This window comes from Carcharodon carcharias, chromosome 23 (genome assembly GCF_017639515.1).
Source record: "Carcharodon carcharias isolate sCarCar2 chromosome 23, sCarCar2.pri, whole genome shotgun sequence".
Taxonomy (NCBI): domain Eukaryota; kingdom Metazoa; phylum Chordata; class Chondrichthyes; order Lamniformes; family Lamnidae; genus Carcharodon; species Carcharodon carcharias.
Window position 1 is genome coordinate 24,264,700 of NC_054489.1, and position 21,649 is coordinate 24,286,348.

Genomic DNA, 21,649 nt, shown 5'->3' on the forward strand with positions numbered 1-21,649 from the left:
AATATGACTGAGCACCAAACTCCAGTTGGAATTTCCGAACAGGAGGATTACATAATGAAAAAATTCTTCTCATCTGGGACATGTTCAAATCACACCTTGTCGTTGATGTTGTTACTAAAGTTAGATGGCAAAACTATGATATGGCAGTGATTCTTAGTGGTCTAACCAGCCTTGTTCAACCACTGTATGTCTCTCTGAACAAGCCCTTCAAGAATAGCATAAGAAAAAAGTGGAATGACTGAATGATAGAAAAAGAGAAGACATTCACCAAGGGAGACAGTCTGTTAGCAACCCTGTGTGAAAGGGTTTTAGAGACCTGGGATGAAATCAGGTCAGATATTGTCATCAAATTGTTCAACAAATGCTGGATATCCAATGCACCTGATGGCACAGAAGATAATTATTTGTGGAGTGATATGAGCGATGATGACCTGATTGCTAAAGATGGTGATCCATATGATGATGCCATTTAAGCAGCAAAACGGGACGGGTTATTTGGCTCTGAAGATGAGGCATAGAGTGATTTTTATGTATTTTAAAACACATTCAGGGCCTGCTCTGCTACTAAGTTGTATTCTTCTCTGTGCTGTGAAGAAAAACAATGAACTTGTATAAATTTGTAGAAATATTTATTTTTGATGAATTTGGTACATCTGATAAATTTAGTGTACACAAATTAATGTCTCTCTCCATAAAGGTTATTATTTATTTATAAAAAATAAATAATAAATTTACTTTTGGCTCCTTTGCATTACTCAAAAAGCAGGACAAATCTAACTCAGACAATTACTACCCCAGTCTACGCTCCATCATCTGCAAAGTGATGGAAGGGGTCTTCAAAGGTGCTATCAAGCGGTACTTACTCAATAATAACCTCACTGATGCTCAGCTTGGCTTCTCCCAGGCCACTCCATTCCTGAACTCATTACAGCCTTGGTGCAAACATGGACAAAAGAGCTGAACTCCCGAGGTGAGTGTGACTGCCCTGACATCAAGGCAGCAACTGACTGAGTGTAGCATCAAGGAGCTCTAGCAAAACTGGAGTTAATGGGAATCGGGGCAAAAACTCTCTACTAGTTGAAGTCATACCTACCACAAAGGGAGATGTTTGCAGTTGTTGGAGGTTAATCATCTCAATCCCAGGACATCACACTGCAGGAGTTCCTCAGGGTTGGATCCTCGGCCCAACCACCCTCAGATGCTTCATCAATGATCGTCCCTCCATTACAAAGTCAGAATTGGCGATATTTGCTGATGATCACAATGTTCAGCATCATTGTAAGGTTTCAAAGTATAAAACCCTTTTAATTAAAATCTCTAAGCTCTGAATTCTTAAGTCCTCAGTTATGCTTGACCTAACAAGGTACAAATAATTAATATTTATGAATCAGGCAGAATTTAAGCAAGATTTTACATATACTTAACAAAAAAACTGAAGACAACATGGAAGTTTCTCATCCCTCAAGGTCGTAGGATTCCTTGAGTGCTGCCAGCACAGGCGATGCCTTTCTTCTTCTGTCTCTGAAGAGATATTAGTGTGTCTCAGAAAAGTCATATCACAGAAGCCATGCTAAAATTTTGCCAACAAAGACTTTGATTTTACCACTTTTATCCCCACTGCTCATCTCTTATTTTGAAATAGTTCAAATTCATCTCTTGGACCGGCTTAAACTGCAGGTTACCTGGTCTCACTCCATCTCTGTAACTAGAATCACATAGACTGAAAACAAATGTCCATCTCTTATTCGTTAGGCCCCTGGAGTTTACATTCCATTGTGAACAAATCACATATCTTTGTAGATACAGAGCAGTTACGAAAAATATTAAAGCCATTAAGAACAAATTTTAACAATACTTCAAACCAAAATGTCAAAAAAAGGCTTTCCTCTAACCAGAACATCTGTAGAAATCAATTAAACCAGTACGTGGTTTTGCTCAAAGATAAGGCACCATCCTACTTTTTAGCCATTTGTTCAAAGCTGAAGAGGCTCTTAACTGCACACAATACAATTAAGACAACATACAACTGCTTAATCCAGATCCTCAAGGTACCTTCAAAGTCATAAAATTCATTAAGTGCAATTCTCATAAACAACTGCCTTCCGGTTCCCCAACTGCCTTAACTGCCCATTGTCTTACTGACAGAAAATTAAAACTGAACAGTTTAAAAAATGATTAAAATAAAATCCATAGGTGTAACTTCAGACCAACTTAGAACCCTAAAAATTAACAATTATCAAAATCTTACACCATTTGTATCTCCTCAGATACCGAAGGAGTCTATTCACATATGCAGCAAGGCAGTCTTCGACTGATAAGCCGCAAATAATATTCGTGCCACAAAAGCGCCGGGCAATGACCATCTCCAAAAAGAGAGAATCCAACCATTTCCCCCTTGACATTCAATGGTATTACCATTACTGAATCCCCCACTATCAACATCATGGGGGTTACAATTGACCCGAAACTGAACTGGGCCAGCCATACTGTGGCTACAAGAGCAGGTCAGAGGCTGGGAACTCTGCAGACAGCAACTCACCTCTTTACTCCCCTAAGCCTGTCCACCATCTCCAAGACTCAAGACAGGAAGGTGATGGAATACTCTACACTTTCCTGGATGAGTGCAGCTCCAACAGCTCTCAAGAAACTCGTCACCATCAGGACAAAGCAGCCTGCTTGATTGGCATCCCATCCACGACCTTCAACATTCACTCTCTCCAACACAGATACACAAAGGTAGCATTATGTACCAGTTACGAGGTGCACTGCAGCAACTCACAAAGACTCCTTCGACAAAACCTTCCAAACCCACCATCTCTACGCCTAGAAGGACAAGGGCAGCAGATGCACAGAAATGCTACCACCTACAAGACCCCCCCAAGCCACACACCATTCCTGACTTGGAACTATATCACTGATCGTTCATATCGCTGGATCAAAATCCTGGAGCTCCCTCCCTGACAGCGCTGTGGGCATACCTATATCACATGGACTGCAATGGTTCAAGAAGGCAGCACCACCTTCTCAAGGGCAATTAAGGATAGTCAATAAATGCTGGCCTGGCCAGCAATGCCCACATCCCACGAATGAATTTTTTTTAAATTTGAAGGCAGGGTTGGTCGGAACACTCTCCGACCTGACAACTCTGCGATAGCAAAACAATGGAAGATGGTGAATTTTAACTTCTTGAACAATTGCTCGTGTAAAAGTCAACCCCCTTCTTTTTGGATAAAGTTTGGGTCTCAAAAACTTAACTTTTATACACATATATACCATAACCTGACTTGTTCACTTATTCTTTGATTAATTGGGAGCAATACCATGGGTGATCTTTTAATATACAAAAACTCACTAAAAAATGTGCTATGTAAGAAGTCAGATAAGGAAGGTCACAGGCTTCATTTTTCATCGTCAACCTGGACTTCTGATTCTGACACAGTTGCTAATGAACCTTTGCATGAACATCAGGCAAGGACAGGAACACAGCTGGACACTCTGCCTTTTGAGCCTGCCAACACTCACTATTCATCTTCACAAATGGAAAATGACTAGTACATACAATAATGAGAGCTACTTCCCCCAGTGGAAATGTGCATCAGCTTATAAACTGTCAATCAAGGGAACCAATGTTGGATTTTTAATAAAGTGTTGCTAAGTACTTGTCCTGGACATTAAACAACACAGATATTTTATCTGAAATAACCATAACAGCAGTAACAACGTGCACTTCTATTGCACTTTTGGCAGTACAAGCTTTGCGCCGCACAACACACACTAACAGACAGAGCAAAAATGGAAGAGAAGGAAAGAGAGGCCAACGTCATGATCAAAAAAGTATATTTTGAGGTAGAAAACATAACTTCTCTTCCCCAGCTTTGAATGTTAATGTAAACTTAGCTGTCTTCATCTGCTGGAAAATGATGCTGGAGAAGTAGTAGTGGGGAACAAAGAAATGGCGGAGGAACTGAATAGGTACTTTGCGTCAGTCCTCACAGTGGAAGACACGAGTGACATCCCCAAAGTTCAAGAGAGTCGGGGGGGGCAGAGGTGAGTATGGTGGCCATTACCAAGGAGAAGGTGCTAGGAAAACTGAAAGGTCTGAAGGTGGATAAATCACCTGGACCAGATGGATTACACCCCAGAGTTCTGAACGAGATAGCTGAAGAGATAGTGGAGGCGTTAGTGGTGATCTTTCAGGAATCACTGGAGTCAGAGAGGGTCCCAGAGGACTGGAAAATCGCTAATGTAACCCCCCCAGTTTAAGAAGGGAGTGAGGCAAAAGACGGAAAATTGCAGGCCGATTAGCCTGACCTCGGTCGTTGGTAAGATTTTAGAGTCCATTATTAAGGACGAGATTTCAGAATACTTAGAAGTACATGGTAAAGTAGGGCAAAGTCAGCATGGTTTCATTAAGGGGAGGTCGTGCCTGACAAATCTGTTAGAATTCTTTGAGGAGGTAACGAGTAGGTTAGACAAAGGAGAGCCAATGGATGTTATCTACTTGGACTTCCGGAAGGCTTTTGACAAGGTGCCGCACAGGACGCTGCTCAGTAAGATAAGAGCCCATGTGTTAGAGGCAAGGTACTAGCATGGACAGAAGATTGGCTGTCTGGCAGGAGGCAGAGAGTGGGGATAAGGGGATCCTTCTCAGGATGGCGGCCGATGACTAGTGGAGCTCCACAGGGGTCAGTGTTGGGACCACAACTTTTCATTTTATACATTAATGATCTAGATGAAGGAACTGAGAGCATCCTGGCTAAGTTTGCAGATGATACAAAGATAGGTAGTATTGAGGAGGGACAGGTAGTATTGAGGAGGCGGGGAGGCTGCAGAAGGATTTGGAAAGGTTAGGAGAATGGGCAAAGGAGTGGCAGATGGAATACAATGTGGGGAAGTGTGAGGTCATGCACTTTGGTAGGAAGAATAGAGGCATAGACTATTTTCTAAATGGGGACAGAATTCAGAAATCTGGAGTGCAAAGGGACTTGGGAGTCCTAGTCCAGGATTCTCTTAAGATTAACTTGCAGGTTGAGTCAGTAGTTAGGAAGGCAAATGCAATGTTGGCATTTATTTCAAGAGGACTAGAATATAAAAGCAGGGATGTGCTGCTGAGGCTTTATAAGGTTCTGGGCAGACCACATTTAGAATATTGTGAGCAATTTTGGGCCCTGTATCTCAGGAAGGATAGTCTGGCCCTGGAGAGGGTCCAGAGGAGGTTCACGAGAATGATCCCAGGAATGAAAGGCTTAACATATGAAGAACATTTGAGGACTCTGGGTCTATACTCAATGGAGTTTAGAAGGATGAGAGGGGATCTGATTGAAACTTACAGAATACTGAAAGGCCTGGATAGAGTGGACATGGAGAAGATGTTTCCATTAGTAGGAGAGACTAGGAACCGAGGGCACAGCCTCAGGGTAAAGGGAAGACCTTTTAGAACAGAGAAGAGGAGAAACTTCTTTAGCCAGAGAGTGGTGAATCTATGGAATTCATTGCCACAGAAGGCTGTGGAGGCCAGGTCATTGAGTATATTTAAGACCGAGATAGACAGGCTCTTGATTGGTTTGGGGATCAAAGGTTATGGGGAGAAGGCGGGAAACTGGGGTTGAGAAACTTATCAGCTATGATTGAATGCCGGAGCAGACTCAATGGACCGATTGGCCTAATTTCTGCTCCTATGTCTTATGGTCTTATTTTAGGCCGGATTATAAAACAGAACGTGCTCTGTGGAGTGTAACAATCCAAATTAGGTGGGAAGAAATAAGAAGGACAGAAGCAATGTTGTCAGATCACATGTCCAGTCCCTTCTCACCTGCATCCGTGATTCCTCTGACACCATATGTCACATCAACAATTTCCAGTTCCCTGGCCCCAACTGCCTCCTCTTCACCATGGACGTCCAATCCCTCTACACCTCTATCCCCCCACCAGGATGGTCTGAGGGCCCTTAGCTTCTTCCTCGAACAGAGGCCCGAACAATCCCCATCCACCACTACTCTCCTCCGTCTGGCTGAACTTGTTCTCACACTGAACAATTTCTCCTTCAACTCCTCTCACTTCCTCCAAATAAAAGGTGTGGCTGTGGGTACCCGCATGGGCCCCAGCTATGCCTGTCTCTTTATGGGGTATGTGGAATATTCTTTGTTCCAGTCCTACTCCAACCCCCTCCCACAACTCTTTCTCCAGTACATCGATGATTACTTCGGTGCTGCTTCATGCTCTCGTCGGGACCTGGAAAAATGTATTAATTTTGTTCCAATCTCCACCCATAGAACCATAGAACACTACAGCACAGAAAACAAGCCATTCGGCCCTTCTAGTCTGTGCCGAAATATTATTCCGCTAGTCCCATTGACCTGCACCTAGTCCATAACCCTCCAGACCTCTCCCATCCATGTATCTATCTAATTTATTCTTAAAACGTAAGAGTAAGCCCACATTTACCACATCAGATGGTAGCTCGTTCCACACTCTCACCACTCTGAGTGAAGAAGATCCCCTTAATGTTCCCCCTAAACCTTTCCCCTTTCACCCTAAAGCCATGTCCTCTCATGTTTATTTCTCCTAATCTAAGTGGAAAGAGCCTACTCGCATTTACTCTGTCTATACCCCTCATAATTTTGTAAACTTCTATCAAATCTCCCCTTATTCTTCTACGCTCCAAGGAATAAAATCCTAACCTGTTTAATCTTTCCTTGTAACTCAACTCCTTAAGACCCGCCAACATCCTAGTAAATCTCTCCATCATTTTCACATGGTCCAACTCTGACACTTCCCTTCCCTTCCTTGACCTCTCTGTCTCAATTTCTGGTGATAGGCTGTCCACCAATATCCATTACAAGCCTACCGACTCCCACAGCTACTTCGACTACAGCTCCTCACACCCCGCTTCCTGTAACGACTCCATTCCATTCTCTCAGTACCTTCGCCTCCATCGCATCTGTTCTGATGATGCTACCTTCAAAAACAGTTCCTCTGACACGTCCTCCTTCTTCCTTAACCAAGGTTTTCCACCCACGGTCGTTGACAGGGCCCTCAACTGTGTCCAGCCCATCTCCCGCGCATCCACCCTCACGCCTTCTCCTCCTTCCCAGAAACATGACAGGGTCCCCCTTGTCCTCACTTATCACCCCACCAGCCTCCGCATTCAAAGGATCATCCTCCTCCATTTCTGCCAACTCCAGCATGATGCCACCACCAAACACATCTTCCCTTCACCACGCCCCCCCCCCCCCAACCCCCGGCAGCATTCCGTAGAGATCGTTCCCTCTGGGACACCCTGGTCCACTCCTCCATCACCCCCTACTCCTCAACCCCCACCTATGGCACCTCCCGATGCATACGCAAAAGATGCAACACCTGCCCCTTCACTTCCTCTCTCCTCACGGTCCAAGGGCCCAAACACTCCTTTCAAGTGAGGCAGCATTTCACTTGCATTTCCCCCAACTTAGTCTACTGCATTCATTGCTCCCAATGTAGTCTCCTCTACATTGGAGAGACCAAACGCAAACTGGGCGACCGCTTTGCAGAACACCTGCGGTCTGTCCGCAAGAATGACCCAAACCTCCCTGTCGCTTGCCATTTTAACACTCCACCCTGCTCTCTTGCCCACATGTCTGTCCTTGGCTTGCTGCATTGTTCCAATGAAGTTCAACGCAAACTGGAGGAACAGCACCTCATCTTCCGACTAGGCATCTTACAGCCTTCCGGACTGAATATTGAATTCAACAACTTTAGATCTTGAACTCCCTCCTCCATCCCCACCCCCTTTCTGTTTTTTCCCCCTCCCTTTTGTTTTTTCCAATAATTTATATAGATTTTTCTTTTCCCACCTATTTCCATTATTTTTAAATCTATACCTTTTATGCCCTGTTAGTCTCATTTCACCCCACCCCCACTAAAGCTGTACCTTGTGTCCTGCCATCCATTCTTAATTAGCACATCTCTTAGATAATATCACCACCTTCAACACCTCTTTGTTCTTTTGGTCTGTGACATCTTTTGATTATCTGTTCCTATCACTGCTTGCTTGTCCCTACAACCAACACCGACCCCCACTTCTCTCCCCCCACCACCCCCTCCCCCCGACCTTAAACCAGCTTATATTTCACCCTTCTCCTAATTTTACTCAGTTCTGTTGAAGGGTCATGAGGACTCGAAACATCAACTTTGCTCTTCTCCGCCGATGCTGCCAGACCTGCTGAGTTTTTCTAGGTAATTTTTTTTTCCTTTTGTCAGATCACATGGTGGCATAAATGGCACATGCACAGTGGCTAAGCTGCCTCATTCTTTGCTGTAATATTCTATGATTTTAAAACTTCATGTTTTCTGTCAGGTAAACAATACATACAAACACCCTACAAAGTTAAGATTTGTTAAGGTGGGGCAAGTATTTGATATAGAGGGCTGTTAATGTAGTGTTTAATGTGGTCATTTACAGCAAATGAGAGCTGTTATGAAGTAAACTGTGTGTGCACTGGGTCACAAAACAGTGTGTGCACTGGGTCACAAAAGGTATAATGGGGAGATGAAGCAGGATCACTGAATTACGCTCATTCACAAATGCTTGTAATTACACAAAATTATCCTATATCAGTTTCCATTGGTTAAAATCAATCATGATTGTAAAGATTCATCTGAACTCCTGCCAATGACATGCAAGTCAAGGGTATCCACAGAGTTTACAGATAGCATTACTTGGAGCAGGCTTCAGATACAACTTGTGGAAAAGACCCCACTGCATGTTCTGAAATGCTGACAGAGCAAATACAAAGCATAAAGGAATCAGATCAGTGGCAGAAATTAAATTTCACAATATATCATCTAGATTATTCACTGGGACCCTGCTGTAATTCAGTCCATATCTTGAGACTGTGCTATAGGTGAGACTGCATTATAACAAGGTCCTTTCAAAAACAAGTCAGTAGCCAGAACCATAAACAAAATGAAGGCAATCAATTAATTGAGCTAAATTAAATCTGATTTGTTCTGTTAACAGAAATATGAATATTAAAATGTACAAATCAGCCATTATTGAACAGATGGACGGATGTTGAAGAACGTAGCAAATTTTAACTTCACTTTTATTCCTCTGATAGGATGTTTTGAAGTTACCTCACACCTACAGCAGTTGATTTTTTCATTGGCTTCCAACCATCTCAGCAATTCTTCTGGATAGTGAATGACTGTATAGGATGATGGCAGCTGCTCAGTCTTGGCTTCACCATCATCATCAACTTCTTCAAATTGCTGAAAGTCTTGAGAATTTGGATAAGTTATTTTGGCCACCATTCATCATGTCATCATCTCATTAGTAGCTTCTTGAGGGTCGGCATTCAAACACGCATTGATGCCATCATTATCTTATTTGGGTCCAAGTACAGACGTGGCATTGTTTAAATCATGGATACTGAATCCATCGTAGCCACAACTCTCTCCTCGGTTTCAAGTATTTCTTCTTCATTGAAGCCTTCAAAATCCTCCTTGCCGCTATTGATTTCTGTATCAAATGCAGCACTCAGGATGCCTTTCCAAGAATTTGGGGCATTGGTGGATGAGTGGTAATGTCACTGGACTAATCATCCAGAGGCTCAGGCCTACTGGGAACACGGTTTAAAATGCCTCCAATGGCAGCTGGTGGAATTTAAATTAAATTTTAAAAATCTGGAATGAAAAAGCTAGTCTCACTAATGGTGATCATGAAAGCATTATCAACTGTCATAAAAACCTATCTGGTGCACTAATGTCCCTTAAGGAAGGAAATCTGCCGTCCTTATCTGATCTGGCCTACATGTGACTCTAGACCCACAGCAATGTGGGAACAAACAAGAGGGAAAAACCTACTTGGCCTCGTCCTCACCAGTCTGCCTGTCGCAGATGCATCTCCCATGACAGTATTAGTAGGAGTGACTACCACATAGTACTTGTGCATACGAAGTCCCATTCACAATGAAGATACCCTCAATTGTGGTCAACTACTACCTGTAATCTCATGGTCTGTCATATCCCCCACTCTACCATTATCTTCAAGCCGGAGAATCAACCTTGGTTCAATGAAGAGTGCAGTAGGATATGCTAGGTGCAGCACCAGGAATAGCTGAAAATAAGGTGTCAACCTGGTGAAGCCACAACACAGGACTACTTTCATGTAAACAGTGTAAGAAGTATGCAATAAGCTGAGTTAAGTGATCACACAACCAACATATCAGATCAAAGCTCTGCAGTCTTGCCACATCCAATCCTGAATGGCGGTGGACAATAAAACAACTCACTGAAGGAGACGGCCCCACAAATATCCCCATCCTAAATGATGGCGGACCCCAGTACATCAGTGCAACAGACTGACTGAAGCATTTACAACCATCTTCAGCCAGAAGTGCCGAGTGGATGATCCATCTCAGCCTTAAGTCCCTCGCATCACAGATGTCAGTCTCCAGCCAAGTTGATTCACTCCACATGCTATCAAGAAACAGCTGAAGGCATGGATACTGCAAAGGCTATGGGCCCTGACAACATTCCAACAATAGTACTGAAGATTTGTGCTCCAGAACTAGTCGTGTCCCTTGGCCAAGCTGTTCCTGTATAGCCACAACCATAGCATCTACACGGCAATGTGAAAAATTGCCCAATTATGTCCTGTACACAAAAAGCAGGACAAACCTGACCCAGACAATTACCGCTCCGCCAGTCTTCGCTTGATCACCAACAAAGTAATGGAAGGTGTCACGACTGTGCTTTCAAGTGGCACTTACTCAGCAATAACCTGCTCACTGTTGCTTGATTTGGGTCCCCCAGGGCCACTTAGGTCCTGACCTCATTACAGCCTTGGCCCAACCATGAACAAAAGAGCTGAATCAAGAGGTGAACTAAGAATGATTGCCCCTGACATCAAGCAGCATTTGACCAACTGTAGCATCAAGGAGCCCCAGCAAAACTGGAGTCAATGGGAATCAGAGAGAAAACTCTCCACACCTAGCCCAAAAGAAGATGATTGGGCTGTTGAAGGTCAATCACCTCACACCCGGGACATCGCTCCAGAAGTTCTTCAGGGTAATGTCCTTGGCCCAACCAAGTTCAGCTGGTTCATCAATGACCTTCCCTCCATCATAAGGTTAGATTTGGCAAGGTTCTCTGACGGTTGCACAACGTTCAGCAGTGTTCTGGACTCCTCAGTTACCGAAGCAGTCCGTGTCTATACGCAGCAAGACCTGGACAATATTCAAACTTGGGTTTATAAGTGGCAAGTAACATTTGCACCAAACAAGCGCCAGGCAATGACCATCTCCAACAAAAGAAAATCTAACCATCTCCCCATGATATTCAATGGCATTACCATTGTTGAATCCCCCACTATCAACATCCTTGGAGTTACCACTGACCAGAATCTGAACAGGACCAGCCATGTATAAACTGTGGCTACAGGGACTGGACAGAGGCTGGCCAGTAACTCACCTCCTGACTCCCCAAAGCCTGGCCACCATCCACAAAGCTCAAATCAGGAGTGTGATAGAATACTCTCCACTTGCCTGGATGAGCACAGCTCCAACAACAAAAGGAGCATGACACTATCCAGGACAAAGCAAAGCGCTTGATTGGCACCCTATCCATCACCTTACACATTCACTTTGTCAAACACCAACACGCAGTGGCAGCAATGTGTACCATCTACAAGATGTACTGTAGCAACTCACCAAGGCTCCTTCAACAGTGCCTTCCAAATCCACCACCTTCACACCTAGAAGGACAAGGACAGCAGATGCATAGGTACACTACTACTTGCAAGTTCCCCTCCAAGCCACAAGCCACCTGACTTGGAAATATATCACTGTTCCTGCATTGTCGTTGGGTCAAAACCCTGGAACTCCTTTCCTAAAAGCTCTGTGGGTGTATCTACAGCATATGGACTACAGTGGTTCAAGAAGGCAGATCACCACCACCCTCTCAAGGGCAATTAGGGCTCGACAAAAAAGACTGGCCTAACCAGGAATGCCCACATCCTGTGGAAAAATAAATTTTTTAAAAATTGATACAGTTGATTACCACTTTTTGCTGTTTCTTCAGGCAAGTTGTTACATTAACTTTACTGTCCACCCTTCTCTTGATCAGTTCTCCTCTGTAGTTACGTCTGAAGGGTGATATGACGCCTTGGTCAAGAGGTTGAATTTTTGATGTGTTATTCAGTAGGTAGAAATTTTATCTTTCCATCTCGCGCAGGAAGGCTCTCTGGGGTTGGGTGAGCAGCACAGTTGTCAGCCAGCAAATTGCCCGTCTTCGGTAGCTTGTTAGTCAGATATTTTCTAACGTTTGGTACTAATTCATGGTGGAACCAGTCTTTAAAAATTATGAAGTCATCCAAGCTTTGGTTCTATTTTAGTATTAGATTGGTTGTGATCTTAGATTTAAATGACGGAAGTAACGTGGTTTGGCGAATTTTCCAATGACGAGCTTGTGTAGACTTGTTTTGATGTAGCAAAGGAGGATGTCAACCTTGTCTTTATCTGCTTAAATCCGGACGTTTTGCTGGTGTTGCTCCTTGCTGCTCGTGTATTCCCTGGTAACATTTTGTAGTTTAAAAAACAATTCATGGAAGTGGGCATTGCTGGCAAGGTCAGCATTTGTTGCCCATCCCCAATTGCCCTTGAACTGACTGGTTTGCTAGACCATTGCAGAAGGCTGTTAAGAGTCAACCATTTTGCTGTGGGTCTGGAGTCACATTTAGGCCAGACCAGATAAGGATGGCAGATTTCCTTCCCTAAAGGGCATTAGTGAACCAAATGGGTTTTTACGACAGTCAACAATGGTTTCACGGTCACCATTACTGAGACTAGCTTTTCAAATTCAGATTGTTACTCGAATCCAAATTCCGCTGCTGTGATGGGATTTAAACCTTGCCTGCAGAACATTAACCTGGACTTCTGGATTACTATTCCAGTGACATTCCACTATGCCACCATCTCCCCCATCTCATCACAGTTGTAGGCTTGTTCTTTGGTATATCCTCTTTCATGTAAATTTTCTTTAATTCAGCAGGAAATGATGTTGTGGCTGGATCATCCATGGACCATTGTTATCCTCTTATTGTAACTTGTGAAATCACAAAATCTCACAATGCAGAAGAGGCTCTTTGGCCCACCAAGTCTGCACCGACACGTGAGAAACACCTGACCTACCTATCTAATCCCATTTACCAGCACTTGGCCCGTGGCCTTAAATGTTATGACGTGCCAAGTGCTCATCCAGGTTCTTTTTAAAGGATGTGAGGCAACCTGCCTCCACCACCCTCCCAGGCAGCACATTCCAGACCGTCACCACCCTCCGGGTAAAAAAGTTTTTCCTCACACTCCCCCTAAACCTCCTGCTCCTCATCTTGAACTTGTGTCCCCTCGTGACTGACCCTTCAACTAAATGCCATGCCGGTTCTTGAATCTTGCTAACCATTCTTTGCTGCTTTAAATTCATGTTGGGTATTTGGTATTTTCATCATTGGATGGTAAAACCTCTCAGCCTGAGTTTGAATAACAGGACTGGATATGGGTATGCCCTTAATTCTCTGCTGGGTGAACTGTGTGCACATGCCTTGGTCAATCGGTGTATTGTAGGTATTTCGGACTCTCTTTCTTGCTTGGCCACTATCATTCATTCCCCATATTTCTCAACTTCTCTCCATCTTTAAGTCAGCCATAAAGGGTTGATTCAGCGATCCCCAAACAAATTTCATGTTGATCATTATATGGCTCACTGTACCTTAATTAGTCATCAGGCTACAATCTCATTGGTTGGTTCTAAATCATTTGTGGAGCATTTATACTTCAATAGTGTTCTGAAATACATTTTGTGATGATAATTTTGGGGTCCAAGATGAACTCAAGTTACACCAAGTTCCATGCTATAGCGGCCCCCATTATGGAGGGGTCCCAGTATAGGGATAGCAGATGTGAACTGTATCCATGCTGAACTCTAAAGGCTATTCAAGGTGGGGAAAAGGAGCAATGAATATGGCAATGTTAAGAGATCAGTATAAAGAATCACTAATTCACCCTGGGGTTATCCCTTTGAGGCTATTTGAGGTGTGCATATGCTGACTATTCCAGACCACAGCTGATATTTTCAGGTACAAGGAGGAGCCCAGTCGGATTTTTTAAAAAACAGAGATATCTTCCTCTTATCAATGGTTCTGCAGATCATCATCGCAGAAAAACAGATTGTGTGGAGGCTCAAGAAGTAATCAGAAAGACAGGTTGAATTTTACTCTCACAATGAATGTGTTGGGCAGAATGTGGTTTTATCCAAGACTGCAGAATTTTGCAAGTCTCAGAGGAAACCCAATTACATTACTTTCATACATTTTCATAAAGCATTTAACCCAGTGGCTTGTGCAGCCCTCGTGGAAAACTGAAAACTGTGGAAAGAGGAAAATCATACATTTTATCCAGGATAGAAACTGCAGCTTCAAGATCTGCACAAGAAGCTTACTAAATCTATTTCCCTCAAAACAGAAAGCAAAATAAAGTCATTCAATGTCATACAAGCTATTCAATGTCATCAATGATATGTTGGATAGCATTCTAAAAGGACAGTCACAGATCACCAGTTTCAGCACTTCTAAAAGAATTACTGCACTTTTTTTTCCGCAGATGATAGTGCGTTGTTGGCAGACTCATGCGCGTTATAAGTCTCAAAAAAAGGATGAAAATACTGATTGGAAGGTACAAATGATAACTGTCCCAATAAGTGCTTCATTATCAGTCCCTGAAGACTATAAGGGCTGTACTGGAGCCAACTCTAGGTTGAACAATTTCTACAAGATCCTGCCAAAGGAGAGTGAAAGAAGATTTGATCTTTCTGGGTGCCTGGATTAATTTTAAGCTTGTGCAATGTAAGGCACATGGTCAAATGATTCTGAACTTCTAGGCATGTTAAAAATAGGCTTCCTTTGGCCCAAGTTTAAGATCCAGTAACAAGTTGTGACAAAGGAAGTGAAATCATTGCAGCAAAGTAGGTTTCCAGCTTATACTGAACTGACACTCAATACCATGGAGAGAGATATCCATTGTAGAGCTGATGAAAAAGTACCTGACAGACCTGTTGATAATTGACCAGACAGCATAACTCACTAATGGAGGGTATACTTATCTGGGGATACTAGGATTCTTTCACTTTTCTCCAAACAGCTCTGCAAGTCAATGCCACATTTGTTAGGGTACTCCTGACTGGAAAAAAGAAACAGCAGCCAGTTTACCAGTGGTCTGTGTTGGCAGGTGTTCAATTTAGGATGGTGTGAAAAAACAAACCAAACTTCTTGAAACATGTTTAATAATAAGAAAAATTAAATCAATATTTCATCCACCAAGTTTGGGATCTTATTCTTGCAAGGCATAAATCATTTTATTGTTAATTCGCTGTTTCATCCCAAATTTTTATAAGGATTCAACACAATACAATGAAGCTCTTAGGAAGTGGGACAAAATATTTTCATCGTCCCAATTTTCCATGGGAACAAACTTCTAATCCAGCTGTTGACTTTTTTTAAATTTCCCTTTAACTTCTTCATTCTTTGAGGGGGTGAGAAAAGGATTTTTTTTTTAAATTAAGTTGGTACCAACATTCTCTAGCTTGACTTCTCTTACATAACATCAAGCAGAAAGAATGCTGCTCTGTGCTAAATCCAAAGGACAGGCCCACTTTCAAGCACATAACTGATTTCATCTGAATAAACTTAGCAAAGAGCCAGAGATGCAACATGTCACGTTCCCTTGGAGTTTGGGAGAATGATACATTTTCAAATATCTTTATTTACTAAGAGACACATTTTAAAACATTTGTTTTATACTTAACTGGATTGCAAAATTATTTTTCACTGAGTAATTTACATGTGGTGCTACAAAAGAAACATGAATTCATGGTACATGATTCAGAAATGCTCGTAAAATTTGCTAATATATTATTTGCTAAAATATTTTTAATTTTAGCTATGATTTTTCTTTTTAAACATCAATAGCATAAAATATGTTTTAAAGCATTTCACCTACTGTAACATAGTCCTATAAGCAGCAAAGTAGATGTTTCTCATTCGTGGAACATGCATTTTGAACTTGTACCCAGTGATGCTTCCTTCTACCACTTTTTCCTTGATCCAAGTGTTTATCATTTCATTTTTAAAAAAAGGTTGATATATATGCAAAAGTGTCAGGCAAGAGGTGTTTAGCTGTTGTATCTGGGTCATAAGGTTTAGCAGCACTATCAGGTATTACAAACCAGGATGCCAAATCCAACAGGGTGCTTTTGCACGAACAATTTGGGAGATGTTTCTGGTAGTTCCTTGGGTCTATTCTGGTCATTAATATGCTGGAAAGGCAGCATCAAACCACCATTTACTAATCTGTAGTCGTTATATTATTCATGTATTGCTATGCTATATATTTATTAAAGTGCACAATTAAAATAACATGTTTCATTCAATAATGCCATTTTTGTGCTTGCAGAGGAAAAGATAAACTTATATTTACATTAATATTCATTTATTTTCCAATCTCTCTCCCTATGCCGCAGTGTGTTACCCACAGCGGGCATCCCATAAACCCCCTCCAAAATTTCCTGCCCTATAGCTTTCCAAGGGTCATGTGGTTCCACAACATTTAAGTCAGTCTGATGACACAGCCCTATTTGCTTTATAGGATTATAGAATGGTTACAGCAAAGGAGGCTTCCATTTGGTCCATCTTGCTCTCTGAAAGTGCAATTCAGCTAGTCTGACTCTCCCCACCTTTTCCTTGTAGCTCTGCAATTTTTTTCCTCTTCAAGTAATTGTCCAATTCCCTTTTGAAAGCGAGAATTGAATCTGCCTCCCCCACACTGTTGGGCAATGCATTCCAGGGCCTAACCATTCACTGCATAAAATAATTTTTCAGGGCGCCTTTGGTTCTTTTGCCATTCACCTTATCAGTGTCCTCTGGTTCTTGAATCTTCTGCCAATGGGAAGTTTCTGCCTATCTACTCTGTCCAGACCCCTCATGATTTTGAATATCACTATCAAATCTCCTTTCAACCTTCTCTTCTCTAAGTTCAACAACTCCTGCTTTCCCAAGCTACCCCACAAGTCCTTCATCCTGTAAATCATTTGTGCATCTATTCTGATGCCTTCACATCCTTCCTAAAGGATAGTGCCCAGAATTGGACAACAATAATCTTGTTGAGACTGAACTGGTGCTTTATTGAAGTCCGCCATAACTTCCTTGCTTTTGTACTCGGCCATTATTTATAAACCCCAGGATCTCATTTACCTTTTAAATCACTTTCTCAACCTGCCCTTCCATCCTTCAATGATTTGTGCACATATACCCCAGGTACCTATGCTCCTACACCCTCTTTAGAATTATATCCTTTATTTTATATCGCCTCTCCTCATTCTTCCTGCCACAATATGTCTCATCACATCCTCTGCATTAAATTTCATCTGTCACTTTTATTATCTCAGTAGAGACTGGTAATGTGTTTACTTTTTGTTTTAGAATCGAAAAATCCACGTATTTACTAAAGGAACGAAGCCACAAGATTCACAGCTCAAATCAAAAGAATTTTACTGCATAAAAATCAAAGAACTCATAACTACACTCTTTCTTAAATAGTCAGTTACGTTAAAGATACGAAAAGTACAATGAACGCAGTTACTTTTATTCAAAATCGAACTTCTCAACTCAACTTCCTCTGCACCCATTTGACTTATTCTCCCAATTAGTTCAAGTCAGGTACTTCTCTGAAATTGGAAGATTAACCACTTGGACTGAGTGCTGTTTCCAAGATTTATACAAGGGCTGAGACTTCTCGGGCCTCCTCTTACTTCTGGCAAGGCTCTCCCTTCAAATCTCCTCCAACTGTCCCACAGTTTAAGATTCCCCATTCCACACAGGCATCACTAACATCTTAAGCATGGCCCCTCAGGTCAGAACTCTCCTGGTTTTAGTATTCTTTAACTCTGGAGTATTGCAACTACAACTCTATCGCTCTCTCTCCTCAGCTTGACTATCCCAGAAGTCCAACCTACTGTTTGGAGTCCTTCAGTTAATAAGAAGTTCAAACTCTTTTTGCCAGCACACAGAATTTCAACTGAGCCCTGCCATAAAGAGATGTTTCCTGCAGCAAGCTTGTACTAAACCTGTAAAAACTAAAACCCTGTTTGAGACCAGAGCTACACCCACAATCTTCTCATCCCTATAATTAAGTTCTTGTTGACCCTTTGCTATTGTTTATCTTCCAAGCAACTTGGTCACATGACAATTCACTGAAAGCAAGATGCTTTACCAGAAGTCATTTCTGGAGAAACCTTGTTATTAAAGGGACCACCTCAACATAAAATACACACTGTCCCAAAAGTACATGGGCAGCACACACACGCCAGTCCATTCCACCAGTCTGTCCATGTCCTCTTGAAGTCTATCATATCCTCCTCAAAGTTCAAGTTTTTTGTTATTTGCAAATTTTGAAATTGTGCCGTTAACGCAAGTCTAGGTCATTAATATAGATCAAGCAGAACAGTGGTCCTGATACTGGCCTCTGGGGAACCCCACTATATAACCAACCATTCAGAACATATTTCCTATCACTCAGCCAACTTCACACCCTTGCTGACACTGTCCCTTTTATTCCACAGGCTTCAACTTTGCTAACAAACCTTTTATATGGTATTTTATCAACCACTTATTGGAAGTCCATGTATACCATATCAACCACATTACCCTCATCAACCCCTGTGATTGAGATTTTTTTTAATGAGGTAACAAATCTATGCTGGCTTTCCTTAATTAATCCACATTTGTCCAAGTGACTTTTAATTCTGTTCCAGATTATTGTTTCTGAAAGCTTTCCCACCAATGAGGTTAAAGTGGTAGGCTTGTAGTTTCTGGGTTTATCCTTACAACCTTTTACAAACTGGGATGTAACATTTGCAATTCTCCAATTCTTTGGCACCACCCTGTACTTAAGTAGTATTGGAAGATTATGGTCAGTGCCACTGCAATTTCTGTTTACTTCCCTCAGTAAGCCCAGATGCACCTGATCAGGTCTTGGTGACTTCTCAACTTTAAGTTCAGCCAGTCTTTCTAATACCTTTTCTTTATCAGTTTTAACCTATCCAATAAGAGGTCTTGTGGTGCAGTAGGTAGTGTCCCTGCTGCTGAGCCAGAAGCTCTGGGCTCAAGTCCGATTCCAGGACTTGGTGGCCAAGGTTCATTCATAACACAGCAAAACAGTTCAAGTAACAACTTGTAAATTCTTCTAACATACGCCAATGGCAGGTAGCAAGAGCGGGAGAGATTCCTGGTCAGCCATGTGATGGAAACAATGTTGGAGCCTCTACCATCTCTCTCCATATTTCCAGGCAACATCATGCATGCAAACTGCATGTTGCCACAACAACTCGGATTCCATGGGGGTACTGGTTGGCTCAGTTGGCTGGACAGCCAGTGTGATCAGATTATTGCCAACAGCCAGGGTTTCAACCCCGTTCCAACTGGTGCGGATTCGTGATTTACCATCTCGCCCTATTGTGGTGAATGTTATCATGCTGTGGCCAGACCTGCCTTCAGGCAAAAAACTAAAGAAGAAGAAGCAGCCCAGCCAGTGTCTCAACTACCTCCTCCTTACACTATCACTTAGGCGGCATCTTCTTCCTTAGTAAAGAACGATGCAAAGTACTCATTTAGTACCACAGCCATGCACTTTGCCTCCAGGTGTAAATTCGCTATTTAATACCTAATCAATTCCGCTCCTCCTTTTACCACCTTTTTACTATTTATATGCTTATAGAAGGCTTTTGAATTCCTTTCTTTCTATGTTAACTGCCAGTCTCTTCATAAACTCTCTACTTCTCATTTTTCACTTCCACTCAGAACTTTCTATATTCGTCCTGATTCTCACTTGTATTATCAAGACATCTGTCATATGCAGCCTTTCACTGCTTCAACTAGAATTCTGGCTTTGTTTGTCCTAACTTTCCCCCTTGTGGGAAGGTATCTCAACTGTACTTGAAATATCAGCTCTTTAAAGGCAGCCCATGGTTCCATTATGGTTTTGCCTGCCAATCTTTGATTTCACTTTACCTGGACCAGATATATTCTCACCCCATTGAAGCTGACTTTCCTGAAATTAATTATTTTACTCTGGATTGCTCCTTATCCTTTTCTATTGCTAACCTAAGGCTTATGATATAATGATCACTGTCCCCTATATGTTCTGTGGCATCCACTCGACCTGTTTCATTCCTCAGAACCAGATCCAGCAATGCCTCCTTCCTTGTTGGGCCAAAAAACATACAGGTGTAGAAAATTTTCCTGAACACACATAAAAATTCTTCCCCCTCTCTGCCTTTTCACAATTACTATACCAGTGTGTTTAGGATAATTAAAGTCCCTCATTATGACTATTCTATCCTTCCCACTAGTTGACAGCTTGAATATCCAGGAATATTTATTATCCAGTCCTGCCTTTTTTGAGCTAGGGTCTCCATTCTTGCCACAACATCATATTTCCAACAGGGCTATCTGCACCTACATATATAAAAACAAAAAAACTGCGGATGCTGGAAATCCAAAACAAAAACAAAAACAGAATTACCTGGAAAAACTCAGCAGGTCTGGCAGCATCGGCGAGAAGAACAGAGTTGACGTTTCGAGCCCTCATGACCCTTCGACAGAACTTGAGTTCGAGTCCAAGAAAGAGTTGAAATATAAGCTGGTTTAAGGTGTCTTTCTTCTCCGCCAATGCTGCCAGACCTGCTGAGTTTTTCCAGGTAATTCTGTTTTGTTTTTATTTTGTATCTGCACCTACAGCTCACCAATTTGATTTACCACATTCTGTGTGTTCACATATATGCTCAGTAAACCTAATTCAGACCTTAATGCACAGCCTCTTACTCTGACTCCAGCTAAGACCTTACTTTTTCTTACTCTGGTGCTATCTGTCTCTCCCAATTCTTCATGAACCTTATTTTTCTTTTCCTCTAATGTTGCCTTCTGGTTCAAACTTTCCTGCCAAGCTAGTTTCAATCCTCTCCAATAGCACTAGCAAACTGCCCCACAATGACATTAGCCCAGGTTCTGCTCAAGTGTAATCCATCTGGCTTGTACCAGATTCCATCTCCCCCAGAACCGTCCCAATCTCCCGGAGATCTCAAACCCTGCACCTTCCTTGCAGCAACATATTCATCTCCTTTGCCTTCCTATTTCTATACTCACCAGGGCATGGCACTGCAAATAATCCAGCAATTACTATCTTTGGAGGTCCTGCTTGCTAGCTTCTTTCTTAGCTCCCTACAATCTGTATGCAAGGGCCTCATGCCTCTTTTTTACCTATGTTGCTGGTACTGATATGGACCATGAGTGCTGGCTATTTACCCTCACCCATCAGAGTGTTTTGCAACCCCTGGCACCAGACAGACAACATGCCATCATGGAATAATGTCTATGGTCATAGAAACACATGTCCATTTCCACAAATATAGAATTGTTTGCCACCATACCTCTCCCAATCTTCCTCCTGCACCATCCCCAAACCACACAGCTGAGCCAGCCATGATGGTGTCAACTTTGCCCTGGCTGCAGTTCCCAGAGGAACCATCACTCTCACCAATATTCAAAACAATACAGGTTGGAGAGTGA

The 21,649-nt window shown here is 42.3% G+C and overlaps 1 protein-coding gene across 6 annotated transcripts in view; it reads right to left on the reverse strand.

Moving 5' to 3' along the window:
• The window catches only part of hdac5 (histone deacetylase 5), a 378,423-nt gene that overhangs the window by 313,656 nt on the left and 43,118 nt on the right, over positions 1–21,649 (reverse strand). The window contains exon 3 of one of the 6 annotated variants that reach the window (XM_041217572.1): positions 1,426–1,521. The exons of 4 other annotated variants lie outside the window; for them this stretch is intronic. The gene's annotated coding sequence lies outside the window, so the exon portion shown is untranslated. Of the gene's footprint in view, positions 1–1,093; positions 1,380–1,425; positions 1,522–21,649 lie in introns of those variants that run through there. One more of the 6 variants, XM_041217575.1, reaches the window with a different exon arrangement.